We start from the raw sequence: 20243 nt of genomic DNA on the forward strand, positions 1-20243 counted from the left end.
TGAGTCTCATAACTAAAAAAACACGGTAAATGACGTGAAAAAATCTAGTAGTTTATGCTATTTGTGCATTTTCACTTCATTGCATATAATACCGACAATAAGATCCCAAATGATTAGCTTGATCAATGGTATGAGTTTGTAATTTGGGATGTATTTTTTTTTGTTTGGTTTTTTTATTGTGTATATATGTTTATTTTCAGTAGCTATCAAAAGTAATCAACATAAATTGATAGTGTATATAATTTGCAAGAGCACCTTGAAATTAAAAAAACTAATAATCTGTTTGAGCCTTCTATATTTTGGGATCTTATTTCTTTAAGGATAGAATTTAAAGGATGAAATGTACATAATATCAAGGAAACATCAATTGATATGAAATTGTTGTTAAAAGCAAAATATTGAAATTTAACAAATAAAACTAACCTAGAGCAGCAAGGAAATTAAATTCCGGGGAACCCAGTTCTAATCGTGAAACTTATATCAAAAATTCAACTTGTGATGATAAATTAGTCCAACATGAGTTTCAACAATTTTGCAAAAAGATACATTTTTTCTTTGACGTTCTCTAATTATTTGTAAAATTAAAACTTCACCTACTTGCATATAAAAATTATCTTGAATACTCCTGTTTTCCTATTTTGTATAACTATTATCAGGTGTGACTTGTTCTTGTGCACACTTTCAGTGGTTTGGGTTATGATAATCCCTTATTTCACATAATGTGACTTGTCCGTTGTTTGTTGAGATTATAAAGGGTTTGTTATTGGATTTCTTTCCATGCTTCTCCCAGCTCACAACGTAGCTCCTCTTTAACGACGATTTTGTTGGTCAAATGCCCTTCTATCGACCTGGCCAGTCAAATCTCCAACTGGTGTCAAAGTCAAAGGTACCAAGGATGGATCTGCACGTGATACAGACTGTTAGGCGCAGTCCATCACAGACCCCTTAAGTGAACATGGACTCAACATTTTGATGCGTCTGCCACGTCAAATAATAATGCCATCTATGGGAGTCGAACCCACACCTACACGGTTGAAAACCATGTGCTCTTCCTTGTGAGCTAAGACAGCTTGTACCATTTCCGATGTAAGTGGGATTCGATACAATTAGTAACACTTAGACACTTAGAAAGAGCAAACGATTCATAAGCATAAAAAGATAGCGAGAAGAGAGCTTCCTTAATCCCCTGCTTAAAGCACATATATTACCCCAACCACTTAATCCAAGTCCTTAATGTATATAATACAGAAATCAGTACTCCACCAAACCAAATAATGAAGCAGTAACTACCAATTCCATGATTATTAACTCTACAATTTCAGCCAAAAACTTTTAAAAAATCAGAATGTGATCGACATGAACTTACCTTATACTCCTCAAGTTATATAACAATTTGGATAAGATCCTCACGAAACACCATAACTTTTGGTTGCCTGTAGGAAAGCTGATCCTAGAGAAGGAATCTCACCATTGCAATTGTAGTTCTCTTGCAAGTTGCACCAAACCTAACAAAGAAACAGAGAGAGTGAACTTAAATTCCTAATATGATAGACTTACCAAACAAAAAAACATTATAAGTGTTTACTAAGCCGAAGGGTTCACTCTAGCTATGAGAATGCCAGTGAGTGCACAATTAGATGCACAAAAAGGGCAAAGCAAAAGAGATGATTTATCGTCCAAAAGATGAATTAAGTCCAATGTAATTTGAACGTAATAAATGAATGGCTGTTTTCCAATGTATCAAATACGTCACAGACAAATCATTTCTATTGATGATGTAGATTTTGGTAGACTCCAACCTTTATTACAATGTCACAGATGTATAAGGTTTTCCAAATTCTAGAGACCGCATTTTAAAGTAGTAGATCTTTACAACTATGCCCATTAACAGGATTGCACACAAATTCAGATAAACACTATCCACTGGATCAAAGACATGGACTGTATAAGACTCAACGTCATTTTCATGGTTCAACTGATATCAGACTACGTTGCGGATTCAAATTGTCTAAAATTTCATAAGGAACTTTGTTCATATTCTTAACTGATACACCTCCCACATATTTTCGCGAATATATAGGTTAACTATTCTACCGGAATTGACTGTTAATAGATTAGATAACTATCATGCCTGCGTATAACATTTGCCTAATAAGGTGCCCTGCAACATCAGATACTATAAAAAATCGCTCCGTCTACGATGTAGTCGGGCCACATACAATGAGTATGTGGTCCATCTTTATTTCTTGACACCTGTATAACCTAAAAACCTGCCCCCTCTAAATCCCCGTAAAGCATTCACTTTTTGAGGAAAAAGTAGGAAGTTAATTTCTTTTTTAGTTAAACAGTTGTGTAATAAAACAGTTTTTAAACTTTTTTTTCTACTTTACAATATGTGTCAAAATATAAAGAGGGGCCACATACTTGAAGTATGTGGCCCGACCACATCGTAGCCGCTCCGATAAAAAATCCATTCCATTGTATAATGTAAGGATGATTTGAGAAAGCATTGCTTTTAGCCCTCACATGTTTGGAATAAATAGTTTTCTTTTTCATGGATGCCTCTTTTACAAATCCCGCACGACACCTACTTTCGAAAAAATAGAATGGGCCACAGAATCAGCTATTTCCTCGATAAAATGAATGGCCGCAAAAAACCTAAAGACACCTAACTTCGTTCTAGACATATTCCAATTTGTTATGTAAAATGATTTCATATAGCAGGACAGTGAAACACACCTAATACTTTCAAAATTTACACAATGGACAGTTCAGAAATCCAACAAAAAGAAATATACCAATACCTGGAATATATTCCATTGTCCCTGGTAATTCTCATTCATTTTATGTTCAGACACACTAACCCAGTTGACAAAAGTCTCCTCTAAATTTTCCTCGTTAGTGTCCAAGTGTTCAGGAAAATCGATACGTTCTCCAAACCCCCTTGGTCAACACATTTGAATTCACCTTCCACATTCATGATTTCCATCCACCTATACACAACAAAACAGTTCGAAAACGCCAAACCAAAAAAAGGTAATTCCAAGAAGGAATACATGATTTCCATCCACCTATACACAACAAAACAGTTTAAAAACGCCAAACCAAAAAAAGGTAATTCCAAGAAAGGTATATGAATTGCAAGAACAGAATACTACCAATGTTTAATCTTGCAGACTTTTGTTGTTGAAGATGTCACTCTAAACTACCAATGTTTCAATGCTGAGTTGATTGAGAACAGAATACTACATTAGATAATCTGAATTGCAAGAACCATCTCCAAAAAAGGTGATAAAGTGGTTGAAAAGTCCATGTGTTAAGTATACGAGTCCTATACAAAGGTGCCAGTTTCACCTTTAAATGTAGTCTACTTTTCAAAACCAAAAATTGTTCTACTGAAAACACATAAAACCTTCTTTTCCTCAAGGCATAAATAATGTATCAGCATAAAAGCAATCAAATGACACTGGAACAACTTGTATTTTCAGTATAAAAATACATGGACGCAATGCAATTTACTTATATTTAAGAAGAACATAGGTGCTCATAAGTGTTACCTCATCTGCTTGATTATCTCCAAGGCCATCTTTTTTGTAGCTTCGTCAAGAGGAATGAGGCCGCCGATAAAGAAGGAATAGTTTGCAACATTCTTATTTTGCTTCACGTCATGAGAAATCTTTAATTTCTTCTTAGGAAGTTATTTTTACCCAAGACGCCGCATCATTTGGGGTTAAAGAAAATCTCAGATATCTTCTAAAACATTTCTTATCACTATCTACTTTGAAGAAGAATTTCCCTTACATACAGAACTCATGGATTTGGAGAAGAAGGAGACGTCAAGCGAATTCTTGGAGATCAATCATCTTTAATGTACACTATCACTATTTGTTTGAAGATGGTCCGTACGTTGCCTACCTGTTATTCCAATCTTTTGAAAAAAAAAATGCTACAACTGACTTAGGAAGCATTATGATGCCTAAGATAGATTTCTTATGGCTCATCTAAAGAAAAAAAATTATTTCTTCAATAAGAAGAAAAAAAAAAAAAAAAAACTCAATAAGCAAGCACGTACTTGAGCCTCAGTACCCCTGGGTCTCTGTAGAGCAAAATTCTGTCAACAGTTTCATTTCATAAAATTCACATAATGCTATGCAATCTCTAATACCCAAACTAATCAATGATAGGATTTCAAAAATATTCAAATTCAGTTGCTAAGAATCTAAATGAAATTGAGGCAGTGTTGGATATGCACAATTCAAAGGTAAGAATATTGCTTGTACCACTAAACTCATTAATTAGTTAACGCAGCAAGTGCAAACATGGACAGTGACATTTATGCCTTCTCATATGCTGCAGCTATCAATGATAATTTCCCACCACTTGCCAGATGCTGCGCTTATACTATAACACCAGTTCAAATCCTAAACGGAAATGTAACCAATACATTTCACCTTCGGCAAGTAGAATAGAGCTCCTGAAAGTTGATCGAACACTATCAACTTTGGACCTTGTATAGCCAAGCAAATGTCAACAATTTAGACTCCTATCATCTCCAAGTAAGTAGCAACATCTTAGCAGAAGATATGTCCGTATCATTAAACCAATATAAAAGAAAAGAGAAGAAATGAAAAGAAAAGAAAAGGAACATTGTCTACGAGAATTTTAGATGCATTAGCTTGGTTAAAATGCATCACCCCGTTGAAATATGTGATCAAGTTTATAGCTAGAGCTAACTTTGTCATATTTCAGTATGTAATTGCTACTGTGGGCACCTGAATCCACCAAATTTATCCTTCAACAACTGGTGGATTTCCATGAGGCCAGAATGCAAGCATCCACATTCAATTAAAATCATTCCCTGCACGATGAAAATTCTTTATGAGAAAGAAAAAACTTATGTCATTTAATTGCAAAAAAGGCCAAAACATATCAGGGCACCACAATGCAACTCATAGATCTGACTATGCTTCCACTCATTATGATGCAAGGGCATATTGTGCCTAATTGAACTATTGATATTTCATAACAAACCTGCACGCAAATGAGAGGAAATTCCAACTATGAGCAATTAAACTTGCACCACCGACTCCAGTTTCGATGAAAAACACTGAGATTGTCTCACCAAACCAAAAAAACCTCTTTAACTTCGATCCTAATTTCTTCTTCTACTGTGGTGATCATTCCTTAGGTGCAATTGGTTTCTGGAATACAACAATCATTGAAATTAATCAATTAGATTGAATGACCAAATCAACCGCATATATGAAAGTAAATAATCAAACGTTTTATTTTTCAACAACATACAGGAAAAATGTAGTTATGAGTGGATAACCAAATAAGCTTCCACAACCCCATAAACCAAATCAAAATCTTACAATGAATTAATCAATTATTCTTTTTAAACGTGTTTCTAATTTTATTCAATAAAAGTAACTCAATAATTTGAAACAAAAACGAATCAAAACCCTAGATAAGGCATTGCTGCAGTACACACAGTTACCAACAAAAAAAAAATCAACCATACAAATTGGAACCAAATCTGAGATAAAAAGAACAATGAGAGAAGGATAAATTTGCGAAAAGAGCATGGAAGGAAGTTTTGGAGATTGATTCTTGTAACGGCCAGAGAGAAGAAATAATCTAGGGTTTCTTTCTCCTGGAAAGAAAAATGGGTTTGATTAATTAGGTCTTGATAAGAAGAAAACAAATGTTAAAACATCAAAATAAGAAATTTGTTAGCTACGTCAGATAAGCAGAGATTAAAATAATAGAATATAGTGGAAATTAATGAGAGCAAATTTGAGAAGGAACTGAGACTCTTAAATTGACAAAGACATGCCTGGATGATAGACAATTAAAAGCCAAACAAATTGAACAAACCCTGATTATTTGCTATAGCAGCTCAATGAAATTCCAAAAGACCAAAATTTGAAAAATTTAGAAGATAACTTAGATTTATTTAGTCGTACCTGTAATAAGTATTCAGTTCAAGAACTAAATGAAACCTTCGCGTCTATTTCCCGGTTCAACTACTACAAAGAAACAAACATCAGTAATAAATGGCAAAAGAATCATATAATGATAAAAGAGAATCTCTTATCAGTCCCAGGGATGAATAAGAGGGTGAGGGAGAAATCGAACAAAAACAAATCAAAAACAGCCTAGGGTTAGAGTTCTTAGAGAAGAGAGAGCTAAAAAAAAGAATCTAGTGTTTCTCGAATTCATTAGCCATCGATAATCCTCCATGAGTAGGCTGTGGAACTCCGACGGCGAGAATCAAGATGAGAGTTTGCATGTTGATTCAGAAGATGGGCAGAGGCAAGAAAAAATACGTAGAAAACAGAGAGCTAAGAGAGAAGAAACTGCATTAGTCTGGGAAACACCGGAATTAGTTTTATTTGAATGCCGTGAGTCTTTCTCAGCCGTCCAAGCAAAAACTCCATCCGGAGCTTCCCAACCGCCGGATCGGGATCCCCATCAGACGTCGTCCGTCTGATAGCCCTAGCTATCATGGAGATAAACCTCATACCTTTTTATAATAATGATTTGTAATCAAAATTTAAATATGAATCAAACAAAAATAAGAATAATGCATTCTAAAATTTAACTTCAGGAATTCATCTTAAAGTGCCTTCTTTAAACTTAATTTATGCTGTCATCGATCACTGCTGAGTAATACTTGTCTCTGATTTGGACTACTATATGCGACTCACATCTAAGATATAAATGCTCTCTGAAACCTAGTTGCCTTTTGACTTTTGCTGTCGGTTTTTGATTGGACGAGGTTTTTATCCTTAATTTTCTCAATTCTTTATCTTTTATTGCGATTATCGAGAATTCAAATTTGTGGGTATATATCAGACAATGCTTATATTCTTGAGCAAATCTAGCTTCACTCTTATTCAGTATTTTTTACCATCTAACTCTCATCCCATGCGAATTTACTTCTTCTCTCTTTCTTATTTAATACTTCTCTTATGTAACTCTGTTCTAGTTAAGCCTCTTTCTTATTCAATATGAGTGATTACAACTTATACAAGCATCTCAGCGGGCTTTCTGTAGCTCAAAGATATGCCAATTACACAAATGTTGGCATTCTACCTACTCCACCTGCGTTAATGAGAGATTTTGGCATTAAAGAAAACAACATCTTAGCTAGAATTTTCTCAACAGAAACCTATAAAACTGAAGATATTATAGGGGTCCTTCGTCACTTTTGGGGGCTTAATATAGGATTTCAAATCAGAGAGGTTGATCCAAATTTATTCATTATTACCTTTCATTCAGCTGATGACCTTAAATGGATTGCTTTGAACGGTCCCTAGTACCCTTACGGTAATGTTATGTCAGCAAGATCGGCTTTCTCAGGTATGCAAATATCTACTGAAGTTGTTAAGGAAATCCCACTTCGGGCTTGCATTTCTAATACAAAGCATGAGCATAGAGCTGATGAGCGCATTGGCCTGATAGCCAGTAGGATCGGTATAGTCAGTAGAGTTGAAAAAGGAAGTTTTGATTGCGAACCAAGAGCATTAGTTTGGGTAAACATCGAAAAACCACTAGTTAAGAAACTCCTTATTAGATTCGCTAATTACCCTGTCAGAGAACTCTATTTCTCCTACCTCAACCTACCCTCCAAGTTTTGCTCTCACTGCAACCATTTTGGTTACAAGATCAATCAGTGTGTTATCCTTCAGCATAGACCATTAGAAGATGTTTATGACATCTCCATGCCTTCCCATGGGCCTGCTGATGATAATTTCGTATTAGATAACACTATGATCCAAATTTGGAATCCACGAGATAATACTGATGCTCATGGAAATATGGGATCAGTGGAGAAGTTTTTGGCTATCCCTGGAACTAGAGAAACTTTATATGAGTTTTACAGAAAAGAACATCCAGCAGTTGAGCAATCTCTCATGAATCAATCAATATCTAATCGAGATTATGAAGTTCTAGGTCCAGTAACATACGATGAAGAGATGCCATTAGCTTCTAATTCAATCTTAGGAAAGAGAACCTTCCCGTTTAACTTGCCTGAAAACTTCATACAGATGCATGGCTCAAGCTCTGAGCCAGACGAATCGGGTAACTCAGAGACTCATAGAGTTTTTAGTTATATGGGACCGATTCAACCCAGCTCGGAACAAGATAGTGGATTGCAGCAGAGTTTAGCTATTCCGGAGATCTCTAGACCTGAAACATAACCAATTCAAGTTAATCGTAGATTATCGTTCTCATCCCCTCCCTTTGAAGATGCAAAAGAACATCTATCTCTTCTTCCCTAAATTGAATCCATTGCATCATCATCTATAGCATCTCATAATAAGTCACCGGAGTCAAGCATAATTTCATTACACCCATCTATTGCATCTCCATTGACTCAGCCCAAATCAGCTTTTACTTTATCAGTCCCGGATTTCTTATTCTCTTCCTCATATGAGGAGCTTCACATTTTGGTTTCTAATTCTGACAATTTGCATACATTCAATCAATATGGATCCAATCTCAAAGAACAGAATCAGGCAACAGATGACTACTTACCAATTCCCTTTTTTCTAGATTCCCCTTCAGTGCCTAAGGTCGAAAATCAGGTAACCCTAAACACCTTTGAATTTCAGTTTCTTTATATATTATATACCTCTCCCATGATTTAATTTGTTGCCTACTTGCTTAATTGCTGCTCTTTAAATTATATGAATGCATTTAGTTCTGAGTTGTGCACAAAATTTAATTTATAGTTTCAATCCTAGCATAATTTGAATAGTGTACTAGCCTTAGAGACACATAGTAAAAAATTACTGAAATTCTTTGAAGATTAGTTCAGCTCTTAGTTTACAATATGAAAATTATTGCATGGAATGTTCAAGGGTGTGGTAACCCTTTTACACAAAATCATCTGAACCAGTTAATTAACAATGATAAACCTGAAATTCTTTTTTTGTCTGAAACTAAATCTAACAGACACCTAGTCAAAAATATTCTTAAAGGGTTCCCCAACACACATATAGTAGATCATGTAGGTTTAGCTGGAGGATTAGCAATAGGTTGGGTAGATGGATTTTCTTTTGAGATAGTGTAATGGAACCTAAATATGATTAACATTCTGATTCAAAACCATGGCTTCTAACTTGCTTTTATGGAAGTCCATATCCCTCTAACAGAAATGTTGCTTGGGATTTCCTCTCTGATATAGCCGACCAAGTAGATATTAACTCATTGCCATGGGTTTTACTTGGAGACCTTAATATGATCTTTAGTCAGGAGGATAAAATAGGAGGCTCACCTTTCAAGAAGTCTGATAGTGAATACTATCAAAATATTCTGAACAAAGATGGTCTCACTGACTTAGGTTTCAAGGGTTATGAGTACACCTGGAATAACCATAAAGAAAAGAATGCTAATATACAAGAAAGACTAGACAGAGCTGTAGCCAACATAGAATGGAATAATAAATTCCAAAATGTTGAATTGTCACATCTTGTTGCTGCAGGTTCTGATCATTGCCCAATAGCTTTGAACCTAGATACTACCTATACAAAGACATCCTATACTTTTAAGTTCTATGATACTTGGCAAAAGGAGAACTCTTGTGTTCAAACTATCAAAGAGTCTTGGAATCATATCATAAAAGAGAATTCTACAAATTCTCTGATCTTGAATCTCAATACTGTTCAAACCAACCTAGATTACTGGAGAAAACACATTTTTTTAAATTTTTTTATTACTTGCCAGATTTCCTCTACAGTAGGAATAGAATTGAGTGTTACATTCTCTTCAGGGGAGATGCAATGGACTATGTTCTGAAAGAGTAAAGGGTTATGGGCTGGAGGAGTAGAAGGGGCAGAGAAAAGATGTGAGAAGTATTCCTTCAAAGTTTCTTGAATTTCTTCTCTTGTAAAGGATACTTCATTATCTTTTCTCTTAAGGCATTCAGTATTGTTCCACTTTCTTCTTTTTAGAGTTTCGGTATGAAAGAATTTAGTGTTTTTCTCACCCAATTGAACAAGGTTGTCCCTAGATTGTTGTTTTGATATGGCTTCTTTGGTTGCATATAGATTTTCTAGTTGAGACCCTACCACCTTCAGGCTTATTCAAAAAGTTTACAAGGGTGTGTGCAAGGTAAATGCAAGAGTAAAGTGCTTAAAAGATCAAGTGTCATTAATTGGAACCAAGTGTCCCGAGCTCAAGGAAGAGTTGGATTCAATTCAAGCTACTTGGAAATTGTCCGATGATGAAGGTAATGAGTAATTCATCTTCTTATATGCCTAGTAAGTATTCTTTTTGGATTAGTTGGAAGAATAACTAGTGCTTTGAATAGCGATGATTGTGACTACACATAGCTATTTTTGTTTTCATCTTCTTATGCTACTTTTTTAGGTTTGTTGGTTTTAAATTCTAAAAATATTTGGAGGATGATGTTTATTGCAGTATTTTAATGGTTTGTGATATTGCAATATTTTTATGGGATATGTATTTTTTACGTCCGTGAACTTGAAGGTCCCATATTGCAGTCAAAAGTAAAGTCGTTCATGAATCGCTATTCGTATTGATGAAAGGACGAATGGACTTTTGACATATACAAAAGATATGCCTATGCAGTCATGTATTTGATGAAAAATAGGATAAAATCTTTTGTTCAACAAGGATAAAGTCTATTATGTCGTTATGATGGGAAATATAATAGATTCTTGTATGTTATCCACGGTATTGATCTTCATTGATCCATTTTTATTATGTTTTACCGTGAAGGCTTCATTGTGTGTCTTATGTTGAGCACCTTACAACTAAGTCGATTTACCTTGGCTTTGTTGGTTGTTCCATAAGATGTCATATGTCGAGCATTAGAAACTAAATTAATCAACTAGTTTGGTTATTTAGTTAGTACTCCATAAGTCTTTTTTCTTATGTTGAGTACATGTACGATTAAGGTTGTCATATTCTATGATGAACTTAGTCGGGGTTCCATAAGTTCTCTTATGTTGAGCCCAAAATAATTAAATTGATTACTTCGGTGATTAGTTTGGTTGTTTGTATTCCAATTAGATTAATTATAGGTTCTCTTGTAATTAATCTAGTTGAGTTTTCATATATTCCACAAGTTCTTGTGTTGAGTATATGAAAGGCTACACTATCATGTTCTTTGGTTAATGTAGTCATATATTCCGTAAGGTTTTCCTTATGTTGAGTATTTGAACGGTCAAGTTAGTCATCTCCGTATGATTACCTTAGTCGTAGCTCCGTGAGTTTACTTATGTTGAGCACTTTCAATTAAATTGATCACTTTTGTGGTTTGATTTAGTTGCGTATTCCAATTAAATTAATCATGGGTTTACTTGTGATTAATTTGATTGAGTTTTGGATATAGAAAATCATTCCTATGGTTTTTGGTGTCCAATAAAAAATCATTTTTTTCTTTCGAAATTAAGGTCGCTCTTGTTGTTCTCTTGGGAATGACATCAAATGGGGGAGAGTTCTTTTAAACTTGTGCTTAATGGTAATATCTTGCGGGGAGTGCGGTTGTGGACTTTTATAGGGATTATCTTGTATCTTAAAACTCCATGATGAATGATGTTAGATTCGGCTATTAGATTGCATCTAAATTAAGTTGGTATGTATTTTTTTTTTGGTCATGAAATGTCTCTTGTGGAAATTTCATTATGATCCCATTCTTGTACCTTTGCCAATTTTATTGACAAAAAGGGGGAGAAATATTGTAGTTCACACTACAAATACATATGGTTTTCGGATCATTGTGAAAGGGGGAATGGTTTCCATGATCGAGATGGAGTATTGACTAAGGGGAGTGATACATATCACCGTAGTATTATTGTTAAAGTCGTGATACAATTGGACTTTGATGTTATATAATAATATTATGACACTGTATAACGAGAATTTCGATTTCTCTCATTGTTATAGCTACGGATCTTCAACGACGATGGTGCTAAACTTACAACCTTTGGGATCATCAGAGTACTTGGAAGGACGAAGATTTCAAGGAACGTTGAAGATTAGACTATGGAAAAGGAGCCACTAAAGTTTACCTTTTTTTGTACTCCATATGTATTAATAGTTTTGTCACTAAAATTGACAAAGGGGGAGATTGTTAGAGCATAGCTCGGTCAACCTCGCACGTTGCTATCTCAAGAATGTTTGTCAATGTTAGTGATCAAAACTATAAGTCTTGATTTCTAGCCTACATAGTTAGGTCTCGGACTAGGATAGAAAAGTGTACGCCACGGTTACGATGTGGTCGGGCCACATCCATTTTGTATGTGGCCCCTCTTAAGTTTTTGACACCTATTTAACTAAAAAACCTCCCCACTCCAAATCCCCATAACTATTTCACTTTTTGAGAAACAGTAGGAAGTTATAGAAAGAAAAAAGAAAAACATTTAGGTAATAAAACTATTTTCCAAACTTTTTCTTACTTTATATGACGTGTCATCATTGAAAGAGGGGCCACATACTTGAAGTATGTGGCCCGACCACATCCTAGGCGCACCGAAAAGTGTAGTTGAGCTCAAGGACTTCATGGCGATTCATCATACAACGACGAAGATCTATACAAGGAACCGTGGAACTTCATAAACAAAAAGGCATGTGGAGACTTGAACTTATCTATCACTCAAAAGTCTATCTCTTCTATCTCCTACTTCTTATGAGACAAAAGTCGTATGCTACATAGACTAGATCATACACATTTGACATTTCGAGCTGAGCATTCATTGCTTATCTTTTATCTCGAAATCGTGTGTTGGTAAAGAGTTTCGCTTTGCTCAAGTTTGTCTTCACCTAGTGGCGAAAGTCATGAAAAGTTTCAATCACTTTGAGAATTGCTCTGACGTGAATCGGTCTGTGAATAACGGCTACATAGCGTCCTCTGAGAATGTCTCAATGATTGAAATGAGAGTTTAGATTACATAAACATGTATTCCTTGAACCAAAGTTTTCGAACTTTGTTGATCAAGAGAAATCAGGAGGATTGTGGAATTGGCTTGCCAAGTCCGAGAACCCAGTCCGCAGACTCAGTCCGCGAGCTGTCGGAAGTTCTCGACCGAGAATTTCTGCTGGATTTTTCAAAACTCATTTGTGTGCTAAGTCCGCGAACTCAGTCTGCGAACCCAGTCCGCGAACTGGCGGAAGTCTCTTTCCGAGAATTTCTGCTGAGTTTGAAAAACTCAACCGATTAACTTAAGTTCGCGAACTTGTTTGTGAACTTAAGAGGTTATGATCTAAAGATTTGCTCTGAACATGAAACATTAAATTACTAAGGAATGCTTTATGCAAACCGTGGCTATAATGTTCATGAGCCGATTCAATCGAATCGAATCATCTTTGTTTCAATTGTGTCTTGTGTAGTTACATAAGATCTCATAGCAATTGAACAACTCTTTAAATAGTTCATTTGAGTCAATTGAACTAGTTATGGTGAAGAATAACAAGGTTAATATGAAATGCTCATATGGTTAACCTTTTGGGTTACCATGTTGAACCAACATACACGTACACGTTTGGGAATGGTTTTCACGAACCCAGTAAACGTCTACCCAAGTGTGTGTGACAAGCTAAGTTTTCGATCTAACGGTTGAGAAATATTAGCTTGAATCTAAATCAGGTTTTCATCTAACGGTGAATAAGGATTGCTTTGTACCTAAGGAAAAACCCTGATTTGAAGGCTATATAAAGGAGACATCTAGCATTGTGTAAAACTAATCCCCACACGTCTGTGTGCTGCTAGTGCGCCGCTAGAGTCGATCTCCATTAACCTTTGATTTTCTTCTCTAAAATCAGGTTAACGACTAAAAGACTTCATTGGGATTGTGAAGCCAGACCGATACTAGTTTATCGTAGTTGTGTGATCTGATCTTTCATATTCTATCGTTACGAGTACGATTGTAATAATTGGCTCGAGATTTATATCTCCGATAGACAAGATAAAAAAGTAATCACAAACACTTCGTCTCATCGTTTCTGATTCCACAATATCCTTTTTCGCTGCGTCGATTAGGATTATTGTGGGGTGATTGATAATACTAGGTTGTTCTTCGGGAATATAAGTCTGGTTTATCAATTGGTTCATGTTCACCTTGATTTATCAAAAGACGGAACAAGACTCGTAGGTATATTCGTGGGAGACAGATTTATCTATTATCGTAGACTTTTCTGTGTGATACAGATTTGTTTATTAAAGTCTTCGACTTTGGGTCGTAGCAACTCTTAGTTGTGGGTGATATCATCTAAGGGAATCAAGTGCGTAGCATCCTGCTGGGATCAGAGGCATAGGAGCATAATTGTACCTTGGATCAGTGTGAGATTGATTGGGGTTCAACTACAGTCCAGACCGAAGTTAGTTTGGAGTAGGCTAGTGTCTGTAGCGGCTTAATACAGTGTATGTTCAATCTGGACTAGGTCCCGGGGTTTTTCTGCATTTGCGGTTTCCTCGTTAACAAAATTCTGGTGTTTGTGTTATTTCTTTTCTGCATTATATTGTTTATCTTTATAATTGAAATATCACAGGAAGTGAGTAAGTTCAATCAATTGGGAATCCAACCCTTGGTTGTTTTAAATTGATTGACACTTGGATATTGGTTTTTGATACCGTCCAAGTTATTTCTTATATTCAATCGGGCTCGCAAATTCCTATTTGTTTGATTGCGGATTGAATTGAGAAATTGAGATATAACTCTTTGATGTACTTTTCTTAAGATTGATTCTGACTGTCTAGTTGATTCTCTTGAAAGTATATTGGAGTTAGTCCATACAGATTGCCAAACAAATAATTGGGTGTGGTTGTTAGACCCCCGCTTTTTCACATGGTATTATTACACATCATCAAAGTTCAATTGTATCACAACTTCGACAACAATACTATGGTGATATGTATTACCCCCCCTAGTCAATAATTCATCTGACATGAAAACCACTCCCCTTACATAATGATCTGAAAACCATATGTATTTGTAGTGTGAACTACACATTAATTCTCCCCCTTTTTGTCAATAAAATTGGCAAAGGTACGAAAACTGGTGGGATCCTGATGAAATTTCCATAGAGCCACTTCATGACCAAAAGAAAGCACATATCAACTTTTTTAGATGCAACCGTATAGCCGAAACTAAATGCATTCATCAAGGAGTTTATAAAGATACAAGATAACCCCTGTAATATTCCACAGTCGCACTCCCCATAAAGATTTAGCAATTAAGCACAAGTTCAATTAAGAACTCTCCCCCATAAAATGTCATTCCTGAAAGAACAACAAGAGCGACTTTACTTTCACAAAAAAAAAAGGATTTCTTTTGACATCAACAAATCTCATTAAACATGAATTTGTATCCAAAATACTCAATTAAATTAACCACAAAAGAACCCATGATTAATTTAATCGGAAATGCTCAACATAAGAGAACTTACGGAGCCGCACAGTATATACATAAGAAATATGGATTAGGGAAGATCAATACTGCGGAATAAACAAAGATTCATTCTATCTTTCATCACTATTTTCACAATGACATATAATAGACTTAATTTTTGTAAACAAAAGCTCATCCTTTCTTCCATCAATACTTGCATAATGACATAAAGGCTTAACTTTTGTTTGTCAAAAGTTCATTCAATCTTTTATCAATACTTGCATATCGACATATGACAGACTTAACTTTTGACCGCGTATGGGACAATCATAGTTCACGGACGCAAACACACATATCCCATAACAAATTGCAATATATAAAACCATAAAGATTAATACTGCAAAAATCATCTTCCAAATATTTAGAATTTAAATAAATAAATCTAATAACTTTGAAGATGAAAAACGTTGGACATAGCTATGTGTAATCACAGTAATGGATATTCCAAACTCTAGTTATACTTCTTAAAAACACAAGAATAAAATTTTCATAAGAAGTTTTCCTAGACATTGAGACCTATCAAAAATTCTTTATCGTCCCCGAACTCCTTGTCGTCAACAGCCATGGGAACATATGGTTCGTGAAGAAAGGAGTCAATTCCAACAAACCTTTTAGGCTGATGATGTCGAACCAGGACCTCCTGAATTTCAAGAGTTATCATAACAAAAGCCTTTATTTGTTGAATCTCCTTTCTTGTCTCCTTCAACTCTTCAAGAGCATCAAAAAACTTCTGATAATTTCAAGGAAAAACTCTTGGCTTCACATTCCTTCTTTTTCTTTTCAAAGTTGGAGGAATCAGAGATTTTTTCTTTTTCCTTCATGATTGATGGCTTAAAAATCATATTAACATCTTTTCCATCAGAAGACATGATGCTTGGAGTATCCATATGTGTACAGGTTTGTGAGAGAAAGTCACAAAATAAGCTCAACAAACAGTCTTTGATTAAAAAGAGTTTCAGGGAAGGAAAAAGATATGTAGGGTTACGAAACCTTTTAACACAAGTTCGTGTATACACAACTCTCAACCCTATAAAAGGCATAATTGCCTATTTTAACCCTCTTTTATTGATTAACCAGGGAAGTCCTTTCCAATATCAATTAGATATGAAATGCGGCATGAATTCCAGACTTTACAACGCTCTCAGAGCAAAAACAAACAAATAAAATCAAAACAACTAAGGACTTTTCTTTTCATAAATCCTGAGATGTGCAAAATCTTGTCTCATTTAATCAGGCACATGAGACAAGATGCACTAACCAACACAATTTAAGTTGTGATGGGATGAACAATAATCTGTTCATCACATCCTTTCCGATCGGAATTCATAGAACCCTGTTTCTCATAGTTTTTAGACCATAACTTTCTTTCCAATGGTCTTGTCTTATCCTTGGAAACTAACTTATTTGACGAAGATAAAATTTTACATACCTCCGCGGTCTTTTGAACAAGTTTAAGCTTGTTTGATAATCGATTTGCTCTTTGTTGAAGTTTGTTAACATGTCTCAATTTGTGTTTGTACTTGTAACACTTTGATAGTTCATGACCCTTGAGTGAACAATATGAGCATGTCAACCTGGAATATGATTCAGGTATCCGAGATGTGCAAGCTGCTAGACACATAGTAGAACCTGAAAAAATAGACAGAGAGTTTCCAACGGAAAGGTCAATATTTTCTTCTAGATTGGTTGAGTTCTCATATGAAAGAATATCAAGATTTATGTATGTAGTGCTACAATTATCAAAATCAATATTTTCACAAAGAAGTGCAACACTTGATTTTTCGTCTTCATTAGAATCATAGTTGTCAGACATTTCACCAAGAGTTGCAGCAAGACCTTTGTTCCCAGTGTATTGTTTCGATTTGGACACTCATTTGCAAAATGACCAAAACCTTTACACTTAAAGCACTGAGGAATATCCTCGTCATCAGTCTCATCATTATCCCTATTTTTAGGAGGAACATGATTATGGGGTTTATCTGATGACCTGGATTTATCTCTGAAGAACCGTTTACTTCTCTTCAAAAGAAGATCCCTAAACTGTCTAGTGATCAACGAGACTGACTTGTCAAGATCTTCATATGATGAATCAGCCTCATAAAGATAATCTTCAGAGATGCAAACACTTATACTTTTATCAAGTAATTTAGTGTTCTTTTGTGCTTTGAACGCAACATCCTTTCTAGATTCGGATGTATGCTCATGATCAAAGATCTTTAATTTCCCAACCAGAGTATTTCTGGAAAGAGTATCAAGGTTATATCCTTCAACGATGGCATGCTTCTTAGAATCGTATCTGGATGGCAGAGATCTGAGAATCTTCATCACAATGTCCTTTTCAGGAATAGTCTTACCCAATGCAAACGATGCATTAACAATTTCAGACACTTTGTGATTAAACTCATCAAATGAATCTTCATCTGCCATACGAAGGTTTTCCCAATCATAATTTAGGTTTTGAAGCCTAGCTTCTTTTTCACAGGTATTCCCTTCAAATACAGTTTCTAAGATATCCCAGGCATCTTTAGACTTTGTGCACATAGTCACATGATGCTGAAGATCTGGGGTAATGACATGTACGATAGCATTTAAGCCGTCAGAATTTTGCTTTGCAACAAGGATTTCTTCTCGACTATATCTACCAATATCCTTAGGTCTAGACACATGGTCTTCTGTATCAACCGGAGGAGTATAGCCATTAACAACACGTACCCATGTTTGAAAATCACGAGCTTGCAGAAAAGTACGCATAGAAATTTTCCACCACAAGTAGTTTGAGCCATCGAAGACTGGTGGTACGTTTATGGAGATAGAATTTCCGTCCATAGAGTCAAATCGCTACAAACACAGACTTATAAGGTCTTTAAACGTGTTTGCCTGCTCTGATACCGATGGAAAAAATGGGGGTACAACAACCTCACCCAATATTTCGCTTAGTAATATGTATGGACTAACTCCAATATACTTTTAAGAGAATCAACTAGACAGTCAGGCTCAATCTTAATAAAAAGTATATCAAAGAGTTATATCTCAATTTCTCGATTCAATACTTACTCAAGCAAATAGAAATCTGCGAGTCCAATTGAATATAAGAGAAATTAACTTGAACGGTACCAAAGACCAATGTTCAAGGATCAATCAATTTCAATCAACAACCAAAGGTTGGATTTACCAATTAATCGATTCAACGCACAACCTGTGATATTTCAATTATATAACAAAATATAATGCGAAAAAAAATAACACAGACACCAGAAATTTTGTTAACAAGGAAACCGCAAATGCAGAAAAACCCCGGGACCTAGTCCAGATTGAACACACACTGTATTAAGCCGCTACATACACTAGCCTACTACAAACTAACTTCGGTCTGGACTGTAGTTGAACCCCAATCAATCTCACACTGATCCAAGGTACAATTGCGCTCCTTACGTCTCTGATCCCAGTAGGATACTACGCACTTGATTTCCTTAGATGATCTCACCCACAACTAAGAGTTGCTACGACCCAAAGTCAAAGACTTTGATAAAAAAATCTGTATCATACAGAAAAGTCTACAGGAATAGATAAATCTGTCTCCCACAGAAATAACTACGAGTTTTGTTCCGTCTTTTGATAAATCAAGGTGAACAAGAACCAATTGATATACCGGACTTATATTCCCGAAGAACAGCCTAGAAATATCAATCACTTCACAATAATTTTAATCGACTAGCGAAACAAGATATTGTGGAATCACAAACGATGAGACGAAGATGTTTGTGACTACTTTTCTATCTTGACTATCGGAGAAATTAATCTCAAGCCAATCTTACAATTGCACTCAATCACGATATAAACAGAAAGATCAGATCACACAACTACAGAGAAAATAGTTGGGTCTCGCTTCACAATCCCAATGAAGTCTTCAAGTCGTTAACCTACAGGGTCTCGGTAGAAACCTAAGGTTAAAGGAGAATCGACTCTAACTTATACAACTAGTATCACACAGGAGGTGTGGGTATTAGGTTTCCCAGTTGCTAGAGTTCTCCTTTTTATAGTCTTCAATTCAGGGTTTGCAATCAATGCTACCTTGGTAACAAAGCATTCAATATTCACCGTTAGATGAAAACCTGGTTAGATTCAAGCTAATATCTTTCAACCGTTAGATCGAACTTAGCTTGTTACACAAATGAAATGCACATTCATTTAGGTTTGTGTAACCGTACCTAAACGTGTACACCTAGTTGGTTCAACAGTAGTTAACTAATGGTTAGCCAAATGAGCACTTTCATATCAACCTTATTCATATAATTACCATAACTAGTTCAAATGACTCATAAGAACTAGTTAGAGAGTTGTTCAATTGCTTAGATATCATAGAAGTATATAAGACACAGTCGAAACAAAAAACGATTTTGATTCACTCGAATCAATTCATGAACATTATAGCCACGGTTTGCAAATATGCGTTCCTTAGTTTATATAAGTCTTAGTTCACGAATAAACCGTTTTTAGAAAATAACCCACTCAAGTATGCATACCGGTACACATACTTAAGTACCCGGATTGAGTTTGTTTTCACTTCACAAACTCCAGCAGAAATTCACGGGATGTGAACTTTCGGCAGTACGCGTACGAGTACGCGGACTTAGCTTCCGGACATCCCGAACCAGTAAAGTACGCATAATTTAGTTCAAGGATTTTGGACTTACACAAGTATGAGTTCACATACAATGTTTATATCCATTCAAGGTTATGTATTTTAAACTCTCATTTTAATCATTGAAACATTCTTAGAGGATGTTAAATAGAAGTTATTCACACACTATTTTTCAT

The 20243-nt window shown here is 35.4% G+C and overlaps 1 long non-coding RNA gene across 5 annotated transcripts; it reads right to left on the minus strand.

The window, feature by feature from the left end:
- Positions 1 to 451: 451 nt before the first annotated feature.
- LOC113317293 lies at positions 452 to 6350 on the minus strand. 5 transcript variants are annotated; one of them, XR_003343388.1, is made up of 6 exons: positions 5970 to 6350; positions 5032 to 5201; positions 4773 to 4858; positions 2805 to 4507; positions 1367 to 1505; positions 452 to 901 (listed from the first exon to the last, which is right to left on the minus strand). It is a non-coding gene; the product is annotated as an uncharacterized LOC113317293 (long non-coding RNA). The 5 variants fall into 5 exon arrangements; XR_003343386.1 differs by having other exon boundaries at positions 2805 to 2993; positions 3558 to 4858; XR_003343385.1 differs by having other exon boundaries at positions 2805 to 3222; positions 3558 to 4858.
- Positions 6351 to 20243: the final 13893 nt, after the last annotated feature.

The sequence above is a fragment of the Papaver somniferum genome, chromosome 10 (genome assembly GCF_003573695.1).
Source record: "Papaver somniferum cultivar HN1 chromosome 10, ASM357369v1, whole genome shotgun sequence".
NCBI lineage: Eukaryota > Viridiplantae > Streptophyta > Magnoliopsida > Ranunculales > Papaveraceae > Papaver > Papaver somniferum.